The 22,675-nt window shown below is 42.1% G+C and overlaps 1 protein-coding gene across 6 annotated transcripts in view; it reads left to right on the top strand.

The window, feature by feature from the left end:
- Positions 1–22,675, top strand: part of LOC132958764 (protein phosphatase 3 catalytic subunit alpha) — a 65,951-nt gene that overhangs the window by 3,270 nt on the left and 40,006 nt on the right. The gene's annotated exons all lie outside the window — the stretch shown is intronic.

Genomic DNA, 22,675 nt, shown 5'->3' on the forward strand with positions numbered 1-22,675 from the left:
CTTTACAACATGCATGCAGATATTGCAAAACCAATGCAACCCGGGGGCGATTTTTCCCCTTATTTTGCATGCATCACTAAGCATGGCTTCTTTTTTTTTTTTTTTTTCCCCCTCACCATTGCATAATACTACTTGATGTCGCCTATGTTTTGTAATCACACATTTGGTTCACCGTGTGCTTAAATGCGATATGGGGCCGGCTCTTCCTGCCTTCTGTGTTTACAGGTCTTACATTCCACCTTTGCAGTCGACCGTAAGAATGCAATGAAGATCAGAATCGAGACGACCTAACCCCCAGAACAAGGAGTAGGAGCAAATGTAGCCTGCAAGGTTTTCATGTCAGTTGACATTTCATGTTGACTTAAAGGCATTGCTCCACTTTCAGTTGCAGCAGTGAAAGCCTATTTCTGCCTTGGGATATCAGCACCTTACATTTCCCCCCCCCCCATGTTGGAACACCAATCCCAAGCCTTTCCCCTCAGAAGCAGTGCTTGGTTTTTCTGTCCTGCCTGGTTTTTTGTTCCAGCACCAGTTGCATCCATTATCCCATCCGGCTCCAGTACATCCCAACAGGCAATGTGCAGCGATCCCAGTGTGCACACAAGCACATAAGAGGGAATTGTTGAGTAATTTTATTCAGGCTTAGTTGCTGGGGTTCAACTGGTTGAAATGATTAGATCATCAGTGACCATTAGACATTAGGATTGAGTTGGGAAAGGCAGTGCTCCAGGGTTGAAAAGACCATGACTGGAATCGTTTACTGTATTAAAGGCAAGCCCGAGCTCCGGCTCGCTAAGCTCTAACGCAAACTCGGTTCTACTTCAGTGCTTTCTTAGGCTAAGCTTGCGGCGTTGAAAAAAAAAATGTTACACCATATAATAACTGCAATAATTCCCCCCCCCCCCCCCTGCAGCCAGCAAATAAATAACCAGTCAGGGTTTTTTCTTCACCAAAACGGGGTTGAATGGTCACAGAGCGTTACACCATGTCGTGGGTGCTTTTGTGATGAATATTTCAAGAGATCATCCCCCCACAGTCTCCAGCTACTTGAAGGGTGATGAAAAATAGATTTGACAAGTATGTGTTTTTGAAGAGATTTTTTAGAATGTCGTCTGGAGACTCGGCCTGTCGTGGTGTATGGACCTGAAACTAGAGATGCCGTTGTATTGCTCGTCTCAATTCTGCGTTCTCGCTACCTTTCTCCTCCCCTGCTAAGTGACGGTCTGCGTCCGCTGTGGTCTCAATCAGGTTGAAACATATTGATTAGTCATTAGAGAGGCTGTGTGTAAGGGAATCTGAGAGCTCCCTCCTAAACCTGATGTGGAGATCAACAAAGTAATTGAACTCATTATTCATTCATCAAGTTTCAAGAAGTCATTGTTTTGGTAATGCATCACTATTATGACAACACGGATGCTGGCTGTGTACAAAGCACCTCTCCAAAATAACTGCAGGCTATAGGTGTGAAGTAATTTGTTTTCAGCCGCCTAGTTTGCCCTGCTACAAGGTGTCAGTCCAACTTATCATAAGTGCTTTGCATCCACCTGTTTTCAAAATGCATTATCATAATGCTCCTGAACGGGACTGCCGCATAGTAATTACTCATAGGACTGAGGCAGGGGAAGTTGCATAATTTTCATCTTGTTTTTATCCCGGACAGAAAGAAACTGGAATAAATGAGCAATTTCCAGTATGCAGCCATTAGCTTTAATGAACTCCATCAGTTGTGTGTTAGTCAGATGTGCCTTTTGTTGTTGTATCATGCCCATTGATTGACTGTTGCAGCTGTTTTGCATTAGTTTTAAAAGCCTACCTGGTTAAGCAGCATTTGAATGAGGATTAGTTTGTCATTTGAATTATTATACTGCTGATTTTGACAGATGTTGCCATATTTATTAGTTATATATTTTTTATTAGCCATGTAGCTGCATCTAAAAAAAAAAAAATGTGTGCGATAGATCAACCTATCGAATGATATACGGTGCATAAAATGTATAAAAATAGCTTCTCAGCTGTGCAAGTTTACACATTGAAAAAGCTTATTTTGTCTGACATTTTGTTCCTGAAGTAAAAAATAATTTAAGATAATAAAAGATCAGGACCATTTAATTATTCACATGAAATAACAAAAATCAGCACTTCTGTGCAAAAAGTACTTGAACAAATATAGATGCCTATTTACTTTACCAAGTATTGATGAATCAGCATTTCTGTCAGCTCAGATAAGTTATGATATGCATCATTCATCGTACCTCTATATTAAATAAGTCAACTGAGTATTCACAACTTCTATAGTCTCAATATAGAAACAGAGTCTTGCTCTAAATGATAGCTTGCACTGGAGCTATCCTCAGTTAGATATAAAATAAATAAACAGTTGTTAATATGGTTGTCATGGTGCAATCATGACAACCGCCATGCTCCAAAGCAAAACAAGCCCAGTAATGGTGTTTTTCCGTCACCAGCTCAGGAGCAGGGCCTCTGAGCCCCCGATGTGGCCTGGGTCCTTCTCTGTGAGTGGGAATGGATAACATCTGACATTTGACTTTTTGTGGAGAGGCCCCCGTGCTCAGACATGCGTAGGTTGGAGATGGCGGTGGTGACAGCGGCCCAATGCCAGCCACTGATCCCAGCTGGATAGCCGAGTCATTTATAGAACAGAACATTAAGTAATGCCACATACTTGATCCTTGCCTTACATGTGATCACCTGCATAAGTGCCTCATGTTCAGTCTGACATGAGTGTTACCGTAGTGTTTCTTTTTCTTTTTTTTTTTACAAGTACAAACACAGCGCAACACAGTCACATAAAAATTACCATTTATCAAGAGCTTTCCTCAGGGTGTTGTTACTCTCAGTAATATTTCCTCATTAGCATGCAATAACCATTAGCTTTTTTTTTTTGCATGGGAATTCGATTACAAAGGGAAAGTTAAGTGATTTATAATGACTGCTGAGGCTGTTTGTGATTCAAATCCTGTCGTTTTTAAGTTAAGAACTTCACTAGAAGTAGTCTGCCATATTTTGGTGAAGACTAAAGTCCTATTGTGTTAGCAATGTTATTGTTAGTAGCTGAAGTTTTGGCATATTTAGGGCATTGTCAAGGAAGGGTTGACTTTAATCATTAGTCTTTTCTAGCCATATTTACACTGATCGGCCACTTTATTAGGTACACCTTACTAGTACCAGGTTGGATCCCCTTTTGCCTTCAGAACTGCCTCAGTTCTTCGTGGCATAACCCTAACCCAGCAACAATGCTGGACGTGTTGTGCGTTCAGAGATGCTTGTCCGCATACCACTTTTGTAACGCGTGGTTATTTTAGTTACTGTTGCTCTTCTTTCAGCACAAACCAGTCTGCCCATTCTCCTCTGACCTCTGGCATCAACGAGGCATTTTTCGCCCAGAGAATGGCCGCTCACTGGATATTTTCTCATTTTCTAACACTTTTCTGTAAACCCTTGAGATGGTTGTGCGGGAAAATCATCGTAGATTACCAGTTGCTGAAATACTCAGACTAGCCCGTTTGGCAGCAGCAACCATGCCACGTTCAAACTCACCGAAATCACCTTTCTTCCCCATTCTGATGCTCAGTTTGAACTTCAGCAGATTGTCTTGACCATATCTACATGCCTAAATGCAATGAGATGCTGCCATGTGATTGGCTGATAAGATATTTGCATTAAGGATCAGTTGAACAACTGAGAGCCTAATAGAGTGGTCGGTGGGTGTATGTACTCGTAGATCTACTATGTCGGCAATGAGGGGAGGTTTGACTTTACACAGACCTTTTCACTCAAAGAAAAAATGCCTTGGGTTTTTCGCATTCCTTTAAACCAATCGAAATTGTCCCTATGCATGTGCAAAATTCTTCGTTATTCCATACTCCAAATGTTAACCTATACGTGTCAATTTAACATATTAGTTAGTTTTTTTTCAAGTTGTGATGAGATCTTCAAAACAACATGTGCACACAGCGAAGAAAGAGGACTATTCTGTTTGAAATAAGCGGCCACTGTCTACATCCTGTGAGTCAGACTGTGTGATTATGACTGGTTTCCCCCCCCCAAAAAACATAACCTTTTTCTGTGAACACACAAACATGCTGTACATTGCAGCCGAATTAATTTCCTCAGCTAGGTTGCTTCCACCACTTGACTGAACCATCTACAAAGAGTGAATGGAAAAAAAGAGTAAAGCCTCATTTGTTTTGCATGACTGTGGAAAAAACTATTTTGTTTGGTGATTATTTTGGTCAGAGTTAAAATCCTTCCTATGAATCCATCTTTGTGAACATCAAGCTACAGCTGAAATGAATTAGCATTACCCACAACAGTTTTGACCCCTTATAACCATAAAAACTTTTATGGGAAAAATGCCCAAAGATTCCATCATTCGTACATCTAAATGATGGCTTTGTCCGATGTCACACTAAACAAATTACCTTTTCACAATTAAGCAATCAATCTACAGTAATTATGATAAAAATCAATCATGAGTTACAGCATTTAATCAAAATGTTTATGCTTATAATTAATGAGCCAAGGAGCCTACAAGCACATGCAGTTACACCACACGTCTGTGTCAAAGTTCTGCTGGCAGTAGTTAACCGGGGCCTGTGATTGGTCAGACAGTTGACCTGTAAGCAGGAAGCTCTTGATCTTCTGCAACAGACTTGGCGCTTCAAGCTCAAACTGTCGATATAATGTCCGGTCGAACTGAATAATGTGTGGAAATTATGATGACAGTCATTATTAATTGTGCAGCCTCATTCCATTATCAAAAGCACTCTGTGTAGTTTGCTGAATGGTCAAGCTGTCAGCAGATGGGCTCAGTAGGTTTCGACTGTGTCATAATGGCACTTTCGCCGTTTAAATGATGCGTGCAAGGCTGATGTTTCAACTTCTCAATAAGAAACTGTGTCCCCTGTGTCAGTTACTGAAGTTTCATCAGTTGTCAGGGATGCAGATGCTTGCATGTCATGTCTCCTTTGCATGTGAAGGAATCATCAGAAGAGTCATGTTGGTTGGGGGGGGGGGGGGGGGGGGGGGGGGGTCCTTAGCTACTGACAGCGGTCCACAGAAACAGCTGGACCTGGAGATGTCCCCTTCAGCAGAAACTGCGAGTGATGAGAAGAAAAACCAAACATGTGATCAAAGCCTGTCGTGTATCATCTCCCCTTGTCTGCTGCGAGCTAACAGATTCTTTTGGCGCTTTTTTGATAACAACATATTGCATCATGGCACAGTAGGGAAGACCTGCGCTACCTCTGTTGTGATGTGATGCTCAGATACACAGTCTGGTATCCTGAACCTGAGTAAGTGCACCTTTACTGCTCATTAGATTAGAGAGGAATTAGGCTCTGTTGTGGATTTAGGGCACTGCAAAGCGGCGGATTTGGACAGATTAAGCTCCATATAGTTGGATAAAGGCGGCTCTGCTCAGAGGTTGTAATCTGACTCCATGCATTAGCTGCTGCTCTTGCTAATTCATGTGAACAAATGGATGGTGGGTCTTGATAAAGACATGAGGGCGAAGAACTGTTTACCTACCTTCGCATTTTAGGTTGTGTCAAAGCCTATGATCACAGATTGTGGATTTGTGAACCTTTTAAACTCACTGTTGATACGTCTGATCCGTCTGCAGCTTCCGTTTGTGAAGTTGGATTGAGTTTAGCTATGGCTTTGTGCTATCGTGACTCTTTTTTAAAAGGTGTCATACATGCACCAAACTCCCCTTTTCAACCTCCAAAGAACCTTTTTCGAGGACCAAAAACAAAAATACTGCTTTTTGTTGCCTGTGTCCACATTGCATATCCAAAAGCCATATATTGGGCTATTGTATTTGGTAAAAAATCAGCCAGCGTATAAACACACCCTCAGCGTTTCCCATTTCATGGCTGGCAGACACAAACACTTGGTCCCTTTGTCAGCTACAGCAGCTCACAAAAGCCATTTTGGAACAGAGACAGGAGTTGTGTGTCATCAGATCACTCTCTGAGGCTGGTCGTAGCACGCTCACAAATCAATCAATACAGTGTCTACAACACATGTAGCTACATATTGGGCAGGCGCTACAGTGAGTGTGGGGGAGGAGAGGCTAACCCAGTGAACTGGGAGCAACTGGGTTGCTGGGTTACATTAGAGGCCAGTGGAGTAGTGAATCTGCTTATTCACCTCAGGTCCTGCTCAGGGGGCAGAGAGTGGACAGCAGTAAAACTGGATCTTTTTGGAGCAGTGTGCAGACATGTATATAGATGCATGCACATAATGCACAATCTGGGTCAATGTTAATTAATATCCTTAAAAGCCTGTTTTCCTCACAATTCAGATATAGAAAACCATCTGTCCTAGGATTGTTGCCAAATGCTGTTTAGCAAATATTGTTAGCAAATGCTTTGTCATGCGCTGCATATAACTTGCTTAACAGAGGCCCAATTCAATCAACACACAGTGAATGATGACTTGAATCAGGATTCATTTTGTATGCATTTCCCCACATGTACATGTCTTGATATTTATACTGTCAGCTGAAATCCATTACAAACAGGTTGCAATGTGAATCAGACAAAAGCAGGAGAATCACAATTAAGATATTTAAGGAAAAAAGTTAGCGACTAAAAGTTGGCATTCATTTTGACGGTTTACAAAACATGACGAACGTGTCAGGCTGAGAAACTGCTGCACATTTTGGGTTTTTCTTCTCTTTTTTTCCCCGACTAAATCTCTAGAAGCAAGTAAATAAAGAAGTGAAACTTGTAAAGAGTTTGAATGTAATCTGTCATTTGTTCATGTCACTTATTTCTCATTATTACGTTGTTTTTTTTTGGGGTAGTTAACTTACCAATTGTAACTTATTAAGACTGGCGAGGGGAGAGAGTGTGTTAAGGAGTGATGAAACTTTAGATGGAAGTGCTGAATCTAGCCTTTTGTAGCACATTGAGCAGTGGGTGCATAAATCAAAGCAAATCTTGCAGCAGGGGTGTAAGCCCTGCATTGAAGGTTTACAGAATGAGTATTTCATCCTTATTTGTTTCAATCACAGGAAAGTCTGAAGAACTCTTGGTTGCTTCAGTGCCAGGAATATAGTTTATGTTTATGAAATATACTGTCAGTATCCATCATGTGGATTATGGCATTATAGAGACACCAAGAAAGACTTGGACCCAACACAAAAGTCAATATATCATGTCATAGGCTAGGACAATAAAATGTTTTTTTCTTTGCAGGTAAATGCAGTAAAACGTCCTAATTTATAATCAATGCATTAGTGAAAGGTAATACATGAATCCTTGCACCCTTTGCTTTATCATTAGCCAAAGAATCGCAGCCTGTTCATATTTTGAATTGCCTAAATATTTATCTAACCCCAGCCCACAGGTATGCACACACAGCCACCTCAAACCGCACGCTAAATGAGAAACCGTTTTAGCACCGCTGAATACCGTTTTATGCCTCTGAATAAAAGCTCTCCACAGAAATGATTTTATCTGGGACAAACCTTCTTCTGTTTGAACACACACACAGCATTCTGGCTGCAGTTTTCCTGCCATTCTTGTCTCTATTAAAAGGGGAGGATCTTCGTGGTGAAAGCATACCTGTATGCTAAATGGGAGGCTTTGTCTTGGTGTATTGAGACAAGCCCCTGCACGCTGCTGTAAACGCAAACACAGACACACTGTCCTGTGTTGTGTCAGGCGGTCATTTGTATTTAAATATGGGTAAAATGACTAGAGCCATCTGCGGGCTGCCTGTAAACGGCAGATTAGTAAGCAGGGAAAAGTCACCTCAGGGGGAGGGATGTTGTAACTCTTGTGTTGGCTCATTGCCTCGGTGCGTATAGAGGGGGGAGGTTGACATGGGCAGGGTGCGCAGTATCTCATGGTAACAGTCTAGTCGAGATTGCCTCTTCTCTGCTATCATGTAGGCATCGGTACTTGTTGACACCCCCACACACACTGAAGCAGATGCAAATGAGACCTGTTCCTATGAAGAACTGATGAATATGCAGATTTTTTTTTCATTTCCAGTACTTGAGCTTGTTTGTCAGGGAACATGCAAGAAGCACACACTTTCTCCAACATTAGAGATAATGTCAAACCTTTGCAAAGAGGGAGTTTGTTATGATGAACTTAGTGTTCTGTCTTATGTCAGCACAACCAGAGCAAAGCCAAAAGACATATTAAAGAATAAATCAAGGAAAACAAATGTACTCGTAAACCACTGTAACCATTAGAGCTAACTCTAGAGAAGATGGATGGTGACATCTAAAAACAAAATGTTCAAGGTTTGGTTTTGCCAAGACAGTATAAAAAGTAGTTTTATGATACAAGATGTTACAGGGATTGTCATGAATACAAAACAGATAAATCTTTTTGATTTAATCCAAATAGTAACCTTTTAAAAGTCCGATACAGGTTGGTGTTGTGTTTCCTACATTGACAGTTTACCCTTTAAATTACATTTTAGTGAATAAAAAAATTACAATATCTGACCCAACTTACAGTTCAAAATATATTGAGCATAATGGACTGTAAAGCCTGCTCATGTAAAATGCATTGTAGATACATGGACGTAGTCTCAGTGACATCACCTACTGGTTTCTGAAGAACAATTTCAATGAGGCCGTAAATGTAAAAATAATAACATGGGGATTCTTTGGCCCGTGTGGCTAGCCTTAGGTGGACAATCAATGCTCTTCCCCATTGACTTCATTGTTCTACGATGGAGATGTTCGCTTTGACGCGTTTTCATCAAATCCATGTTAATGTACGGTCCGAACATCTCTGTAAATTCTCTCCCGCTGGCTGCAATCGGAGCAGAACAGGACTTCTTACAGAATTCAAACTTGCCTTTAGGTTGTAGCAAAACATTCCACTGCAGGTTTGTTCTGGCGGGAGTTTGGTTTGGCTGACTACTGAGGCATTAGGCACAGAGCGGCGTCAGCCAACATGGCATCTGTGCTGTGCATTCAGTCAAGCTGCCTGCCGGTTTCTGGCCAGTTGTGGGCTTCAGGCCTTCAACCGAAGTTGGACATTTTTCAGGGCACTTTCTACATGGGTATAAACCAAGAGACCTTTTGATGTGAAGTGTGTGTGGGAGTCACAGTGAATGTCATGTGTACCCAGCGTTGCCTGTCATTTGCTGCACTATGAGAGAATTGCGGTGGAGAGTTAACCTCACTCTCTCACCTTCTTGTTTACCCCCCCCCCCCCCCCCCCGCTCGGGAAAGTGATCTACTGCTGGACAGATTTTATCCCGCAGGATGAGAGATTACGTTCTATTCACGGTTCTCCTTAATTAACAGACCAATCAATACTTTGAATCAAGTGTTATGAGTAGACTGTATTAAAACCTTTAAAAACAGAGGGTCCGAAAATTAAAGAAAGACTGCTGTGCTGTTCTCAGGTTGTGTATAGAGCCTTTTAACAGTAAATACTTTTATTTGCCAGCTCCATTCAGCAAATTAATAAAAAATAGCTTGATTGAGGAAAGCCCTTATTAGAGAAGGGTAAATAAGAGCATTGTATGCCTCGTTGTTTTTCTTCCATTCATTCACCCTGCTGCATGAAAAAGACAACCCTGCGGGGACTTTTCCCTTTTTTTCAGGTGTTATTAGCCAGCTAGCTAAATCGCCCAGAGTGTGGACGAGAGAGAAACTCCAGCTATACAAATACAGCTGGAGGTGAGTCGAGGCCCCAAGGTTTATTTACACGTGTTAATTATAGACCACCTGGCTGAAAATGAACCCTCTTATTCCACGTGGCGAAAATTGGTGTCTGCTTATCCAGGAAAAAAAAAATCTTTCATTGGATTTCAGCTTGTTCTATAATTGACCTGACAGGATATTGTTACGTGAGATTGTCAGCTTTGTGATGAGACAAGACAGTCTAGCTTGACTCACCTTTCAACAACGTATTATTTAGAATTACTTTTTTTTTGTACATTTAGATGTCAGAACTTCTTTTAAATTCAATGATCCTCTTTGCAAGTATTTAGTGATTCCACTTTATTCCAATGCAGCAGTGCATGTGATGTCTTCATAGGGCCGATTTATTTTTACAAGAAAAAAAACCAGTGCGTCTTGAATTTCTTTTTCTTAGTTTCTTTTAATTAATTTATAAATAAACGACAAGAAGGTCTTCTTAATAACTGGAACACAGGTGTTGCTTCTGCTGCTGTCATTTTTCTACACAAAAATAAATGAACCTGTTTTTATAAATAAAAATCTAAAATAATAGTATTTACCATCAATACAGACAAATATAAGCCACAAAAACAAAAGTAGTCACTTCATAAGGCCTTGCTTCGATTTGGAGTTAGTTGCACAATTAGGAAAAATTCATTAAAAAATTGTGGGGCGCAGCTGGCCTAGCGGTCGGTGCGCGCCTCCCATGTACAGTGGCATGAGTCCTCTAGAGTGGGCGGCCCTGGTTTCAATCTGACCCCGGTTTCCTTCCCCTCTCTCTCTTTTCCCAGTTTGAGTGGAGCCCCTGTCCTATCTCTTAAAATAAAATCCACATATACCTAGACTGCCTTTTTTTAAAGGTGAATTGTGCATGAGTTTCCCCTGAGGTTTAAACCTGCTTACACACCTCCAAAAAAAAAAATGTGTCACGAGACAACCAGGCAAACAAGGGTTAAGTTTGCCCCGGAGCTGATGATGGCAGGCCTCTCAGTCACTCCCGCCCACGTGGAGAGAAGAGGGCGGAGGACCGCTGACTGGCCCACTCACTCCAAACACACTCTGCAGAGGCTAAGCAGAGCCAGAGTCGTGACTGAGGTGTGTGTGTGTTTGTGTTTGTGTGTGTGTGTGTGTGTGCGCCCGCATGTGTGCGTGTAGGGGGTAGAAAAACTGGAGAGGTGTATTTGTTACCGTGCCCTCGCTGTTGAGTCAGGCTCCAGGATCAACTCCAAAAGAACCACCAGGTGAAATTTCATTACAGCCTGTTGGCCCTTTGCAATGAGTTTTCCCTGGGAACGCTCTTCAAGGTCAATTTATCTTTTTTAAATTTAGATTTCATTTACACGAGTGTCTGTCCAGCAACCCGAGGCAGAGCCGACAGGCACAGCCCTCCCTGTGCTCTGAGTTGTCCTCCACAGTTGCTCAGGCCAAGGCGAGCGCGATCATACAGTCATGCAAACTGATATCCCATCGGTCTGAGCTCGCCGCGTGCCTCTGCTAGCCAGATTGCAGAGAGGTTAGTGTGTCCCAGGCCTCCGATTGATTTTGTGCCTGTCCAAACACCAACGGGGAGCCATACATTACGATGACCAATCATGTGAGCTTTAATGCCGCCCTGCTCCCGATCGGACCATTAGGAGGAGTAGAGGGAGGGTTCCGGGACTCCTACTGTATCTTTTTGCTGTCAAGCGGGCCTGCTGCTTATTAACAGCGTTTTGCTTTATTGATTGCACGGCGAGAGATCCTGTTTTTCAGCAGACTGTGGCTAATGCACTTGTAAGCTCGCTGTCATTGTTGCTCATGTTCATACTTGTGCGTTTTCACATTTGTCTGACTCTGAAGAATGTCAAACTCAAGGACACGGAGGAGCTTTCAGTTCGGCTGATTTAATTTCTGTTTGTGTTAAACTGAGTGAAAACTGAGTCGTGAGACTGAAGGAGACATGTTGTTACAACAAGCTAATCCTGGGTCTGTTTGAACTCTTGAGCCCAAAATGTGGGTCCATTGTTGGTAATTAAATCCGTTGTCACACCCCGGTCTTATAAACACACACTAGCTGTCAGGCCCTTTGGCAGCCTTTGCGTTGTTTTGCATTATCAAGCAAGCCTTTAGTGTTGGCCCCATCCCCTGCAGAAAGTGGCCAGGTTTATGAGTGACACGGACGTTCAGTCAGACACACACACACCCTGCTGTGAACACAAGTTTGGGTATGTCCCCGTCCATGACACACCGTCTCAGCAAGACTAAAGAGTACACTGCTTTTTGACAGCTTTTCTTCCCAGGCTCCACAGCTACTTTAGTCAGCACTGCCTTCTTTTCTGTCCTGCAAAAATGTGAGACATGCCCCACCAGGCTGAATATTTTCTTTCTCACTGGCTTGACTCTTTCTGCCTCTGTGTCATGTATTCCAGCAAACCCTCTAACAGCAGATTTCTTGTCTTCTTCTTCTACTTGGGTTTTAAATGTGGTTCCACCGTCCCTGACTACAGTGCGTACTCTAGTCCACCATCTGCCCATTCATTCAGCAGTACTTTTCATTTCCATTTTGCACACTTGCTTTATCACGCTGTTGCTCGACTGTTTGAGACCCATGTCGTAAGACCGAAACCCCTCGTAATGCTTCAGGCCCGTACCCCTGTATAGAACGTAATCTGATCCCCCTTTTGGAATGTGGCAGGCCTAGGGGATGGCCAAATCAAGGGACAAATCAGCCGGTCTGCAGGCAGATAGTGTATCGCAAAGTGATTTAAAGCCAGCAGCATATGGCAGAGTGAAATCAATTTAGCATTCCTCCTTCACCAAACCAGATTCACATTTTTTTTTTTTTTTTTTTTTTTTACTTTTAGATGCTTAATGAAATTAAAGTTGGCAGAAAATAGTTGTAAGATGCGTTAAACATTCACGGCCTGTTTTGTAGCCAGCAATTAAGAGGGCAGGGACTTCTCCTCAGACTGACAGATGGTGTATACAGTACAGAGCTATTCGGATCCACAGTTTTACACTACAGCAGTGCATGTCACGTCTTCATAAAACCAATTAGATTTTTTTTACAGAAGACAGCAACTCGTGATTCGGATCAGACTTCAGCAGTTATATATTGAAGCACATGTTTTTGTGTGTCTGTTTGCATTTAGTGAAGGACATGGTTGTAAAACTTTGTGACTTTGCATAAAATACAGCTGTTCAGAACATCGTCCTGAATATTTAGTCTTTTTATGAAGTTGGATCTATGACTCTAGCTGTTGTGTAGCCTAGCTTAGCACATGTTTTCCCTCTTTCTTTTAACATTTGGATCTTTTTGAGTTTCTTAAAAACAATCTTCAATCTTTAAAAAATACAACAAGAAGGTCTTCAATCGTGAATATTCGATATAGAGAAATATAACCAACAGAAAGAAACTTAGGCTACCATCTTTTTTGGATTAAGAGTTAGTGGCACAATTAAAGAAATTTATTAAAAGCCCATTTCTATTGTACTTTGGATGGATATTTTGTCCAACCAGATGGTAAGAAGAGGCTCCAGAAGAATGGCAAGCATGCACCTTCAACAACCTTCTGTGATTTCTACGGATCATAGTTTGTTTTTCTTCTGGAACACTGCATGCTTAGCCGTGGGACTCGAATGTCACGGTAATAAATGGGAGGCACAGACCGGGGCGAAGGCTAGCTCTGCGGGGGTACATACCAAGATGGAATGTTCAAAGAAGAATATATAAAAAGCTGAGCCTCAGTGTCTGGTCTGTACATGTACATGGATTTGTATGTACAGTGAAGGAGGCCTATGACCGCAGCAGGAGAAAATATCTGGGAGTCAAGGCTCCCTTCAGGCAGTCAACCTGTCAAATGTCCCTTTCTTAGTCCTGAACATACTCACTGACCTAATCCTCAAGGATGAATGACCTTTGGCGGCCTGCTTGGCCCAAAGAGATTAAAGGGCATGACCCGCACTACCAAACAGCACCTAGAGTTCTCTAGAGGCCTTGGCCCTTTCTAACGCTCCTTGTCTTTGATTGGACGCTTCTGAACGAGATGGCTTTTGTATGTGACGCTTTAACTGCCTTTTAATCTGGCGGCTGCTAGTAAAGCCTGCACAGATGGTGCCTTCAGCATAATACTCTGCTTGTGAATTTTTGAAAGTGCTTTATCTGCAGTATGGAGGTCGGGCTGGCGGCGGAGAAGGATGATTTACTTTACAGTCACTTTTAGCCCAGAAGTGTTGCATAATAGCAGCTACTTCAGGGGTTCCGTCACAGCTTCTCCTGATATATAGAGCTCCTCCAGGGGGCTTGGCATGGCGAGACAGAAGTGTGTGTGTGTGTGTGTGAGGCTGCTGAGGAGTTATATCCTTTGCTGACTCAGAATTCCTTTGGTCTTCAGCGAAGTAATTCCTTTGTTGCACTACCTTCCTCATATCACAGCCCCGTGCTGTTTTTTGCTTTTCATTCTTGGCAGTCAGGTGCTCCTGCTGGCAGGAGAACCCACCACACCCACGCAGTCATGGCCCAGATACAGACATGGGTGTTAGAGGTGGGCGTGGGCAAGGGGGAAAGGGAAGCAATGGCAAAAGGAAGGGGACTCTTAGGGGCCTTGTTGTCTTGGCAATATGAGGGAGGAGGTGGCTGGCTGTGCTGTCCCATTGCCTTACCACCTGTCCACAGAAAAATCACAGTAGGCCTGCCAGAAAAAAACATGGATCAACCATGAACACAAAGTCATGGTGCCATAAAGATGCCTGTTGCAATGTTCTATGTATGTCATTACTCTTGAATCCTTATTCTTTAGAACCTTCTCGGATTCATTTGTGAATGTTTTAATTGAAACACACAATAATTGCATTTTTTCCCCCCCTGTGTTGTCCTGGTGAGACAGCGTAGAGGAATGTCTTATCACATATGTGATGGGGCTATTCTTGTATGGTTGGGAGGGTTTGCCCCAGTCCACAGATCATTGCGATATCACGGGGCGGTATTCCCTTTAAAGTCCAACAGGTAACCTTCACAGCTGAGAGGAGTGGCAGTGTGGACAATGGGTTGGGGGAGGGGGGGGGGGGTTAATTAATGATGTGGAATCTTATCAGTTCAGTCAGTTTTATTTAGGTCAAGTCTTGTCAAGTCTTCCATTTACCAAGTGGGGGAGCAAATATAGACTGGTCTCATCCCCCCTGTATGCATCCAGTTATTGCATTCTAGAAATGCCAACATCTCGTTTGCCAACGAGCCCTCCTTGGGAGGTGCAATCACGCCTGTTGAGGCATATTATCTCAGGCAAGCTGTGAATGAGTGCAGAAAACACGGACGTCAGCTGGAGTTTCTGAACGCGACATTTTCCTTTTGGTTTATTGTAAAGAAATGGATAATATTGCGTGAGGGTGTCGTGAAATCATACGTCGTCTAATGTAATGTAAGGTATGGTGGTACAGCTTTATTTAGAACTTGACCTCCTTCTGTAGTTTTTTCACAGCGATCTCCTGAATAGCCAGCATGATATTTATATTATTCAAGGTTACACACGTAGATGTCATCCAAGATTATTTTTAAAGTCTGTTTTATACTTCCTGAACAAGACACAATTGGCCTTTATGCTTCCAGCAAACATTTTCTGAAAGCTGAAATTCCCTTTCCCAGTTAATCTCTTGAGGGTTTACATGTGTGGATTAAAATATTTAAAAGGGGATAAAAAGCCGGAGCTACTATATGCCTCTTGACAGTTGCCTGTAGCTGTGAAAAAGACAGAAATAGATTCAATTGCAACACTGAAGCAATATCACACTGTTGGCTGTGCTGTTACATTGAATACGAGCATGGCTATAATTCAGTCATCAGCTTTGCTCATATTTAGTAAAACAGCAGGATCTAGAACATGCTTATGCTCCCATACAAAAGTTCTGCGTGTGGCGTTTAGCTGTAGACAAAATAAAAAATCAGAGGTGATCACTATTTTCATTCAATAGTTCCTTGTTTTGCGTTGCCATCACAACCGGTCCTTTACAGTAACTCGACTTGAGCTTAATTAATGCACGAAGCACAAAAAACATTTATTGCACATGTTCTACTTGTGAATGTTTTCCACATGTAACAAAACAATTAATTCACTTTTTTTATTAGGATATTGTCCTTTTTTAAGATGTAAAGTTTGCCTCAATCTCGACAAACACAGTTTTTAAAACACCTGAGGCCAGAGTGTAGACCTGGGCTGGGCGATATGACTAAAAATGTTATCAGGATAAAAATCAGTCGATATCAATAATTATCACCATAAATGTCAAATCATTATTTTATTTTATTTAAAGGCTGATTTTTGCTCTTGAGTGAAAGTTGAAGAAACCAGAGGATTAATGCTGGTTTAACAATTCTTTAGTGTCAGAACATGACAAACTATACTTGAACAGAGGAACATTTGACAATCTTAAGCACAGTGCAGGGTGCTGGAAAGTGCTGACATGGCAGCTTGCTGCTGGGGGAGTAACACTTTTACTGGCCTGGTGCTTGCTGAGGGTCCACTAACACTCATTTGGGACTGTCATTTATTTCCTTTATATTGTTTCAAATGGTAGAAAAGGTTTGTGTTGTTGACTGTTTTAGCTGGCACATGACTTCGGCACAGGGAAGACTGTACATTAGGTCAGTGTGGCCGATGGATCATCATTGATGATCTTATCCAGAAAAAATGGTAAGCAAATATTGTCCATGTATGGGGATTTTTAATATGCCGTTATTCATTTTTAAAATATTTACAGCTGGACATTTGGCCGTTGATGTCTCTTCCCGCTGGACAACTGCATGTGATACTGCTAAAAGTGTTAAATACCGGCCTACTTAAATCCTGCCTGAATCAGAGTGATACAGTGAAGAGTCATAGTCCTGTTCTTCTGTATGTCAACTTTTGGTTTCGCAACAACATCTGCCCAAGCTTAGCTGCACACAGCGGATCTCTATGGCGTCCAACCACTCGTCCACATGTCACTACTCACTCACAGAACAAGCCACCAACAAGCACGCCTTGTTAAGTGGCTGCCTGCGTACTGGTGAAGCCCTCCAGGGTTAGTGGGGACATATGTTCTCGATAGACCTGTGTCGTCAGTCCTTCCTCATACAAGCGCCAGTTGACAGCATGATGGAGAGCGATGAAGGACTCACACAAAGGTGGTTCTGTGCACGTCCAGGGCCAGTTTTTTTTTTTGTCCTAACACTCTCCAAATCCCCACTTCAGTTGCCTGACCTTTTTTATTTACCATGTGAGTTAATGTTGAAATTGTAGCCTTGAAGTCCTGCAGAAAGATGCAATCACCGTGTCAAAGACTAGACACATAATAGCACCGGACATTGCCTGATTTACATGAATCTGATTTGTGAATAATAATGTAGAATTGAGATAATTTTTCTGAAAAAGCTTTTATAACACCCTGCCTGGTAAAAGTCTGGATCTTTTGGAAGTTGCGTCAGGGTCCTTAGATGACAAGTGAAGCAATTAGCGTGTTGCATTCAAACTGTTTGTCATGCATTCTTTTAGGGGTACATTATAACACTGGGCATGATACTATAAAATGTGGCCTTGTAACTGTCGAGTTGGTTTATGCCACAGGTTCTGTTTGTGGCATGCGTTTGCATACAGCGGAGCATGCACCCATAGCACCTCGTCTTCCAGATCCTTTCAGCCTCTTCTATTGTTCCGTCTCCGCTATGCTCCAAAGCTGATTACAGCGCCTTCTCTAATGAAAGCTAATCCTGTGTCACGGCATTGTGGAGAAGGAGGGGGGGGGGGGGGGGGCAGGCCTCAGCACGGCAAAGCTAGCAGGGAACGTCTTCTTCAGGACCTGTCAGAGTGGCTTTCAGAGGAAATGCCAGAGAGCGCTAACGTCTCGGCAAACCTGGAAGTCTGCGAGGTGTTCTATGTTGAGATTGAGCTTTTTGGTTGTGGCATTTTGGCCCTTGACACCTTACGGACAGTTAAGCCCAAACCTGTCATGGGCGTTAATAATTCCCTTTGAAAATACTCAGCACAGCTGTTTATCATAGCCTCTTATTAGTTGGACATTGGTTAACTAAATTACTTCAGTGTGATTTCTGTTGACTTTGTTGTGCCTGCACCAGAGCTGAAGAAAAGCATTGCCATCATGATTTAGGATTTTAGAGATTTTTTAAGATACAAAGAATCACTGAGGAAGACAATCTTAAAATGTACATTTTCCAACAATAAGCATACTATTTAAGTACATAAACAAAAGGTGCAAATACTGTATAAAAGAACACCTCATAGATTTACTCTGAGAGTCTTTTTTTTTGCTTGGAGAACAAATGAGAGCATTGTATTGTGTCAACATTCAGTATGGCTTTCGAGAATTGACTTGACTGTCTGGCGTCAGGTCGCGGGTAGCAGTCTGAGGTAGATGACAAGTTGTGTGAGGCTGATGATCTGCAGAGACATACCATCAGTGGACTGTGAGTCAGGGAGTGGATTGGGAGGGAGTCAATTAAGATTGACAGGTGCTCCTTCCCCATCACTTCTGATGACTTTTTATTTCATTGACTGATCTTTTACTCTCCACTGATCTTTACCTCCCCCAATTCAGCTCCAAATCAACTTTAGCAATTTGCCAGCCATGAGCCAGGTCCCTGGCGACCTCGCTCTCTGTCATTGATTGGGTTGCTTCATTGATGAGTTGCAGTGCGCCCAAGCTCAACCAAAGAATGCAACGACGTCCCTTAGAAAATGCCTATCCACTTCCCTACAACCACAGCAGCTGCCACCTACTCCTGTCTATCCATCCTTACATCCATCCGTCCCTCTGATCACCCACGCCAGCCTCCCACGCTGCAGCCCTCACCTCACTAATTAATCAGAGACTTAGTCAGAGTGCTGTCTGAGCAGCGGTGCATTGTGATCACCTGCTGCTGCTAACGCTTTCCACATTTCTCCTCTCGAATCTGTTGAGCCAGCAGCAGGATTAACATTTCCCCGTCACTCACTATCACACTGCTGTCGCCGGACCTCTGAAACACCGCTATGGGCTATTTTCTGTCAGTGCTCGATGGTCTCTGATAACCCTGACAGCCATGGCAGCATAAACGCAGGTCTTGGGTGTATTGTTGGCTTGTTTAGTATACGACCTGTCCATCTTAATAATGAAAACCCCTAGATAGCTGTCAATGACGGGAGCGTCTGTGCAGACAGCCCTGCATGTTGTTGCAGTGAACAGCTGTCAGATGCACCATCACACTCCTTTTGTTTGTGTTCATCACATGCTTCCTATACATTATTTTGTAAGCATGAACCGGTGAGATGTGTAAGATAAGACTTCTGCTCTTATTTTCCAGCCTCGGATCAAATTGGTACAGAATGTAACATGCAGCCGGCGACTCTTTTTTTTAAAGCCAATATTTTGATGGATGAGAGATTAAGACTGAGACTCTACAGCTCTGTTTCCCTGGCAACGCCTTTTACTCACTTTTATCTAATATCTCTCCTGTTTGTTGATGCGATGTTTAAGCTTATATCACTGCAGCAGGAATGGTCTCCCGCTGATTGAATTAAAGTTTTGGTCCTCAATAAGTTGTGATGTTGACTACCGCACAAAAGAACAATAGAATAAAAATGTTAATTAATGTAAAGTAATAAAGAGAACGGTCTGTACTTAAACACAGTCTGGATGTCTCTTTTTCCTGACCACATGAAACCGTTAACAACCTTAATTCCTGCTCCTATAACAAATTGAACTAGCTTGCCATCAATTTGTTGGAATACGTTGAATAATATAATGGCACTGTTTTAACATTTTAGGGCGTGAATGATTAATTACAGAGAGAAAATTCAGTAGTAAAAGTACTAGAAATGATTAATTCAAGAAAAGGAGCGATTGTGTGCACAAATGATATGTTATCCTTTATACCTGCTGGGCCCAGCAGTGTTACTCGTCTTCATAACAGAATATCTTTGATACAGGTCCTCTTGAGTGTTTGTTGACATTTCTGCTCACTCTCCTTTTTTGCATTTTTATTTCCTCTCTTTGTGTGTGTCTGACTCTCGGATGGTGAGTGTTGTTGGCTCCGCTCATCTTCCTGCATCAACCACAGAGGTAACCACTCCATTTCCATACTGCGCACAGACATATTAGGCGGACTCAAAAGCACTGAGCTTCAAAGCTAAGCTCTGCTAAGCGTTTGCATTCAGGGCCAGCTTCCATCCCTGCTAATGCATGGTAAAGAGGTTCACTTCAATTTCTAAGTGACCTTTTCACTGTTAGCCCTAAAGCCTGTGGCTTTTTTGAACCTCCAGACGTACTCTTTGGCCAGATGGCAGGCAGTACTGTATATGTTCTATAGGTTGATTTCCATTTGACTACATTTTCATATGTAATATTATAAAATAGGAGAAGTTTCCCCTCCCTCTTTGCAGCAGGTGTACCAGTTAAGCTGTGCTGCTTCACCACCTCCGAGGTAGAATACAGCCTTACAGCCCGATGAAATCTGATTGAGTTTGTTCCAGCTTCCTTGTTGTCAAACCAAATTTAGTTTTTTACTTCTTCTTTTATTTAACAATTTAAGAACATATTGTCATCAGAGATGGTGTCTAGATTGTAGTTGACAAATAAATATTGAGAAATACAAAAACAATATATCAAAAATCTGCAAATATGATTTTCGATGATTGTCGTTACATTACAAATCTTTACATTCTGTTGCTCTTCTGACAAAGTTGCTGTGCTCTGAATAGTGCTATAAATGGCACATTTCTCTGTTCTTTTGTGTTCTTTCAACAGATTTTTACTAACTTGCCATGCAAGCTGCTATGAGATGGTTAGCTTTTGAAATTGGCTTACATCTTTGGCAAATCCAGGATATAATGAGTTATACAGATTGTGTATTCAGTTCTGCCCATGTTCTTTCCACACAGTGGAAATCGTAGGACCCCAGGTTAACTATTTCATTTTAGAATTATCAAGCAACTGAAAGTGTGTGTTGACCCGCCTCTCGTTCAGTTTTGGACCATTTAAGAAAATTAATTTTGATAAATGTTACGCTCACTGTTCACGGTGTACTTTTCATTTAATAATATTGTTTCTCTGCGTAGTTATCTTTAAATTAAGCTGGCAGCCATTGTTTCCCATTTCAACATTCTTGATGCCATACTATACATTTCTAGTGTGGACTGTGGGCGTCATTGTGCGGCTGGAATTCATGTTGTGCTAATTGTACGTTGGAATGCATTATTTCAATGAAGTGCAGACTTATGAATTATTGATTGACAGCGTTATAGGCTTTCGAGATATCATATAGAGGGAGGCGGAGTTGTGGAAAAAGGGAGACGCCAATTTCAGTCCTGACATATAGACAACTCGCTGATGTATCCAGTGTGTGTGTGTGTGTGTGTGTGTGTGTGTGTGGTAGACCATATTGCAATTAACGCCTAGTGAATATAATGCATTATATGCTTCAGCTGCAGCTCTTTGTTGTCAGCAAAGATGGCCACATCTCTTGCATTATGCATGTCAGGTAATCAGATTCGAATGGACTTTGTGGTGGTGTAATAAAGAAGCGATGGAACTGGTGCCAGATGATATTTGAAGTTGGGGGGGGTTTCGGATGTACAGTGTGTTCCTTTGTTTTCTCCCGCCTACAGAAGCTCATGCATTCTGTTCCTCCTGGACTCCTAAACATATCCCTTTCTAATTGAATGTGGTTATGTAATTTAATTAACAGACCCTGGCTATCAGTAGAGAGTGACTTGCACACTCTTGGTGCACTATTCAACACTTGGCAGTCTTCCTCTGGGCATGCACACAGTAGATGCATCAGCACTAAAAGGCTTCCAACTGGGAAAACGTCTTGAGTGTGATTGAATTTTTTTTCTCCGTTTCTGCACAGTCAATAGCAGATTTATCTCATGCGTATGATGTAACTTCATTGTGCTTTTATTGTGAGGCATATTCTCACATTTCAGTTTGTTCTTTTTGTGAAATACTGTTGCACATGAGTTCTTTTTTTTTTTTTTGTTGCAGTTCTCCTAATGACATAACAGGTTTATAGGTAAAGGTTTATTTCCCAGAAAGATTTACAAAAAAAAGAAATGCGGATGCAAAATTTGCACGAAAAGGTGCAAAAGTAGAAGAAGAAAAAAGGGCCTTTCTACAGCCCAGCTCTGAAGAATGGGTAGAAGGGATTTTCACATGCCTATGCTAAGGGGCCTGTTCTGTTGCAATGTTCTTACCAGGCTTTAGTACTCATGTACCATGTAATCAGATTGAGCTTTCGCTTTGATTAATTGCATAAACATTTTGCTTTTGCTGCCACTCACTTACCTTGCCTGAGGATAAGACGCACAGCAGCAGCAGCAGCATCCGAAAAAAGAAAAATGGATCGGCTGTAGTGACTGCTGTTTGAGTAAGGAAGCAAAGTTACAGATCAGTATCTTGTACTGCCTTTGCATAAAAGCATCTGAACATGCAGTCAAATCACCTCTGGTATTCTATGCTTTGTATGAACCGGCCTTTGTTGCACCCTTGCATAGTTGTGAAGTCTTTGTTCTGCCTCAGCTCCCTGTTGGTCATGCTGAGATTTCCACTGGTCATGCTGAGTCTTAGGGTAGGAAAATTGCTGGTCTGGTGGATGTAGGCAGTGACAATCCGAGTCTTGCATCATGCACCGCTGCAGATTTTGTTTTGGATCCGTTTGGTATCTGATGGATTGATGCTTAGCATTGAAGGATTTCAGTTTCTGGCACTGGAATTGTAAGAATTCATCACAAGTTGTGGCTTATCTTGCCAAGCAGTCTGCGGTACCTGTATGTATTTCAAGGAATTCATTCGATTCATCAATGCCCACTCATTGGCCACCATCCCAAACCTGCCGAGGCCATGCTGACTTCGGATCAATTTCATTTATGGAATGCCAATTCATAACAAAAGACACCTCAGGGCACTTTTCATAAAGAGCAAGTCTAGACCACATTTCTTATGATAAACGGTAGTTATTAGCAGAGAGCTAACTCCCTAATAGCT

The sequence above is a fragment of the Labrus mixtus genome, chromosome 23 (assembly GCF_963584025.1).
Source record: "Labrus mixtus chromosome 23, fLabMix1.1, whole genome shotgun sequence".
In the NCBI taxonomy this organism is placed as follows: Eukaryota; Metazoa; Chordata; class Actinopteri; order Labriformes; family Labridae; genus Labrus; species Labrus mixtus.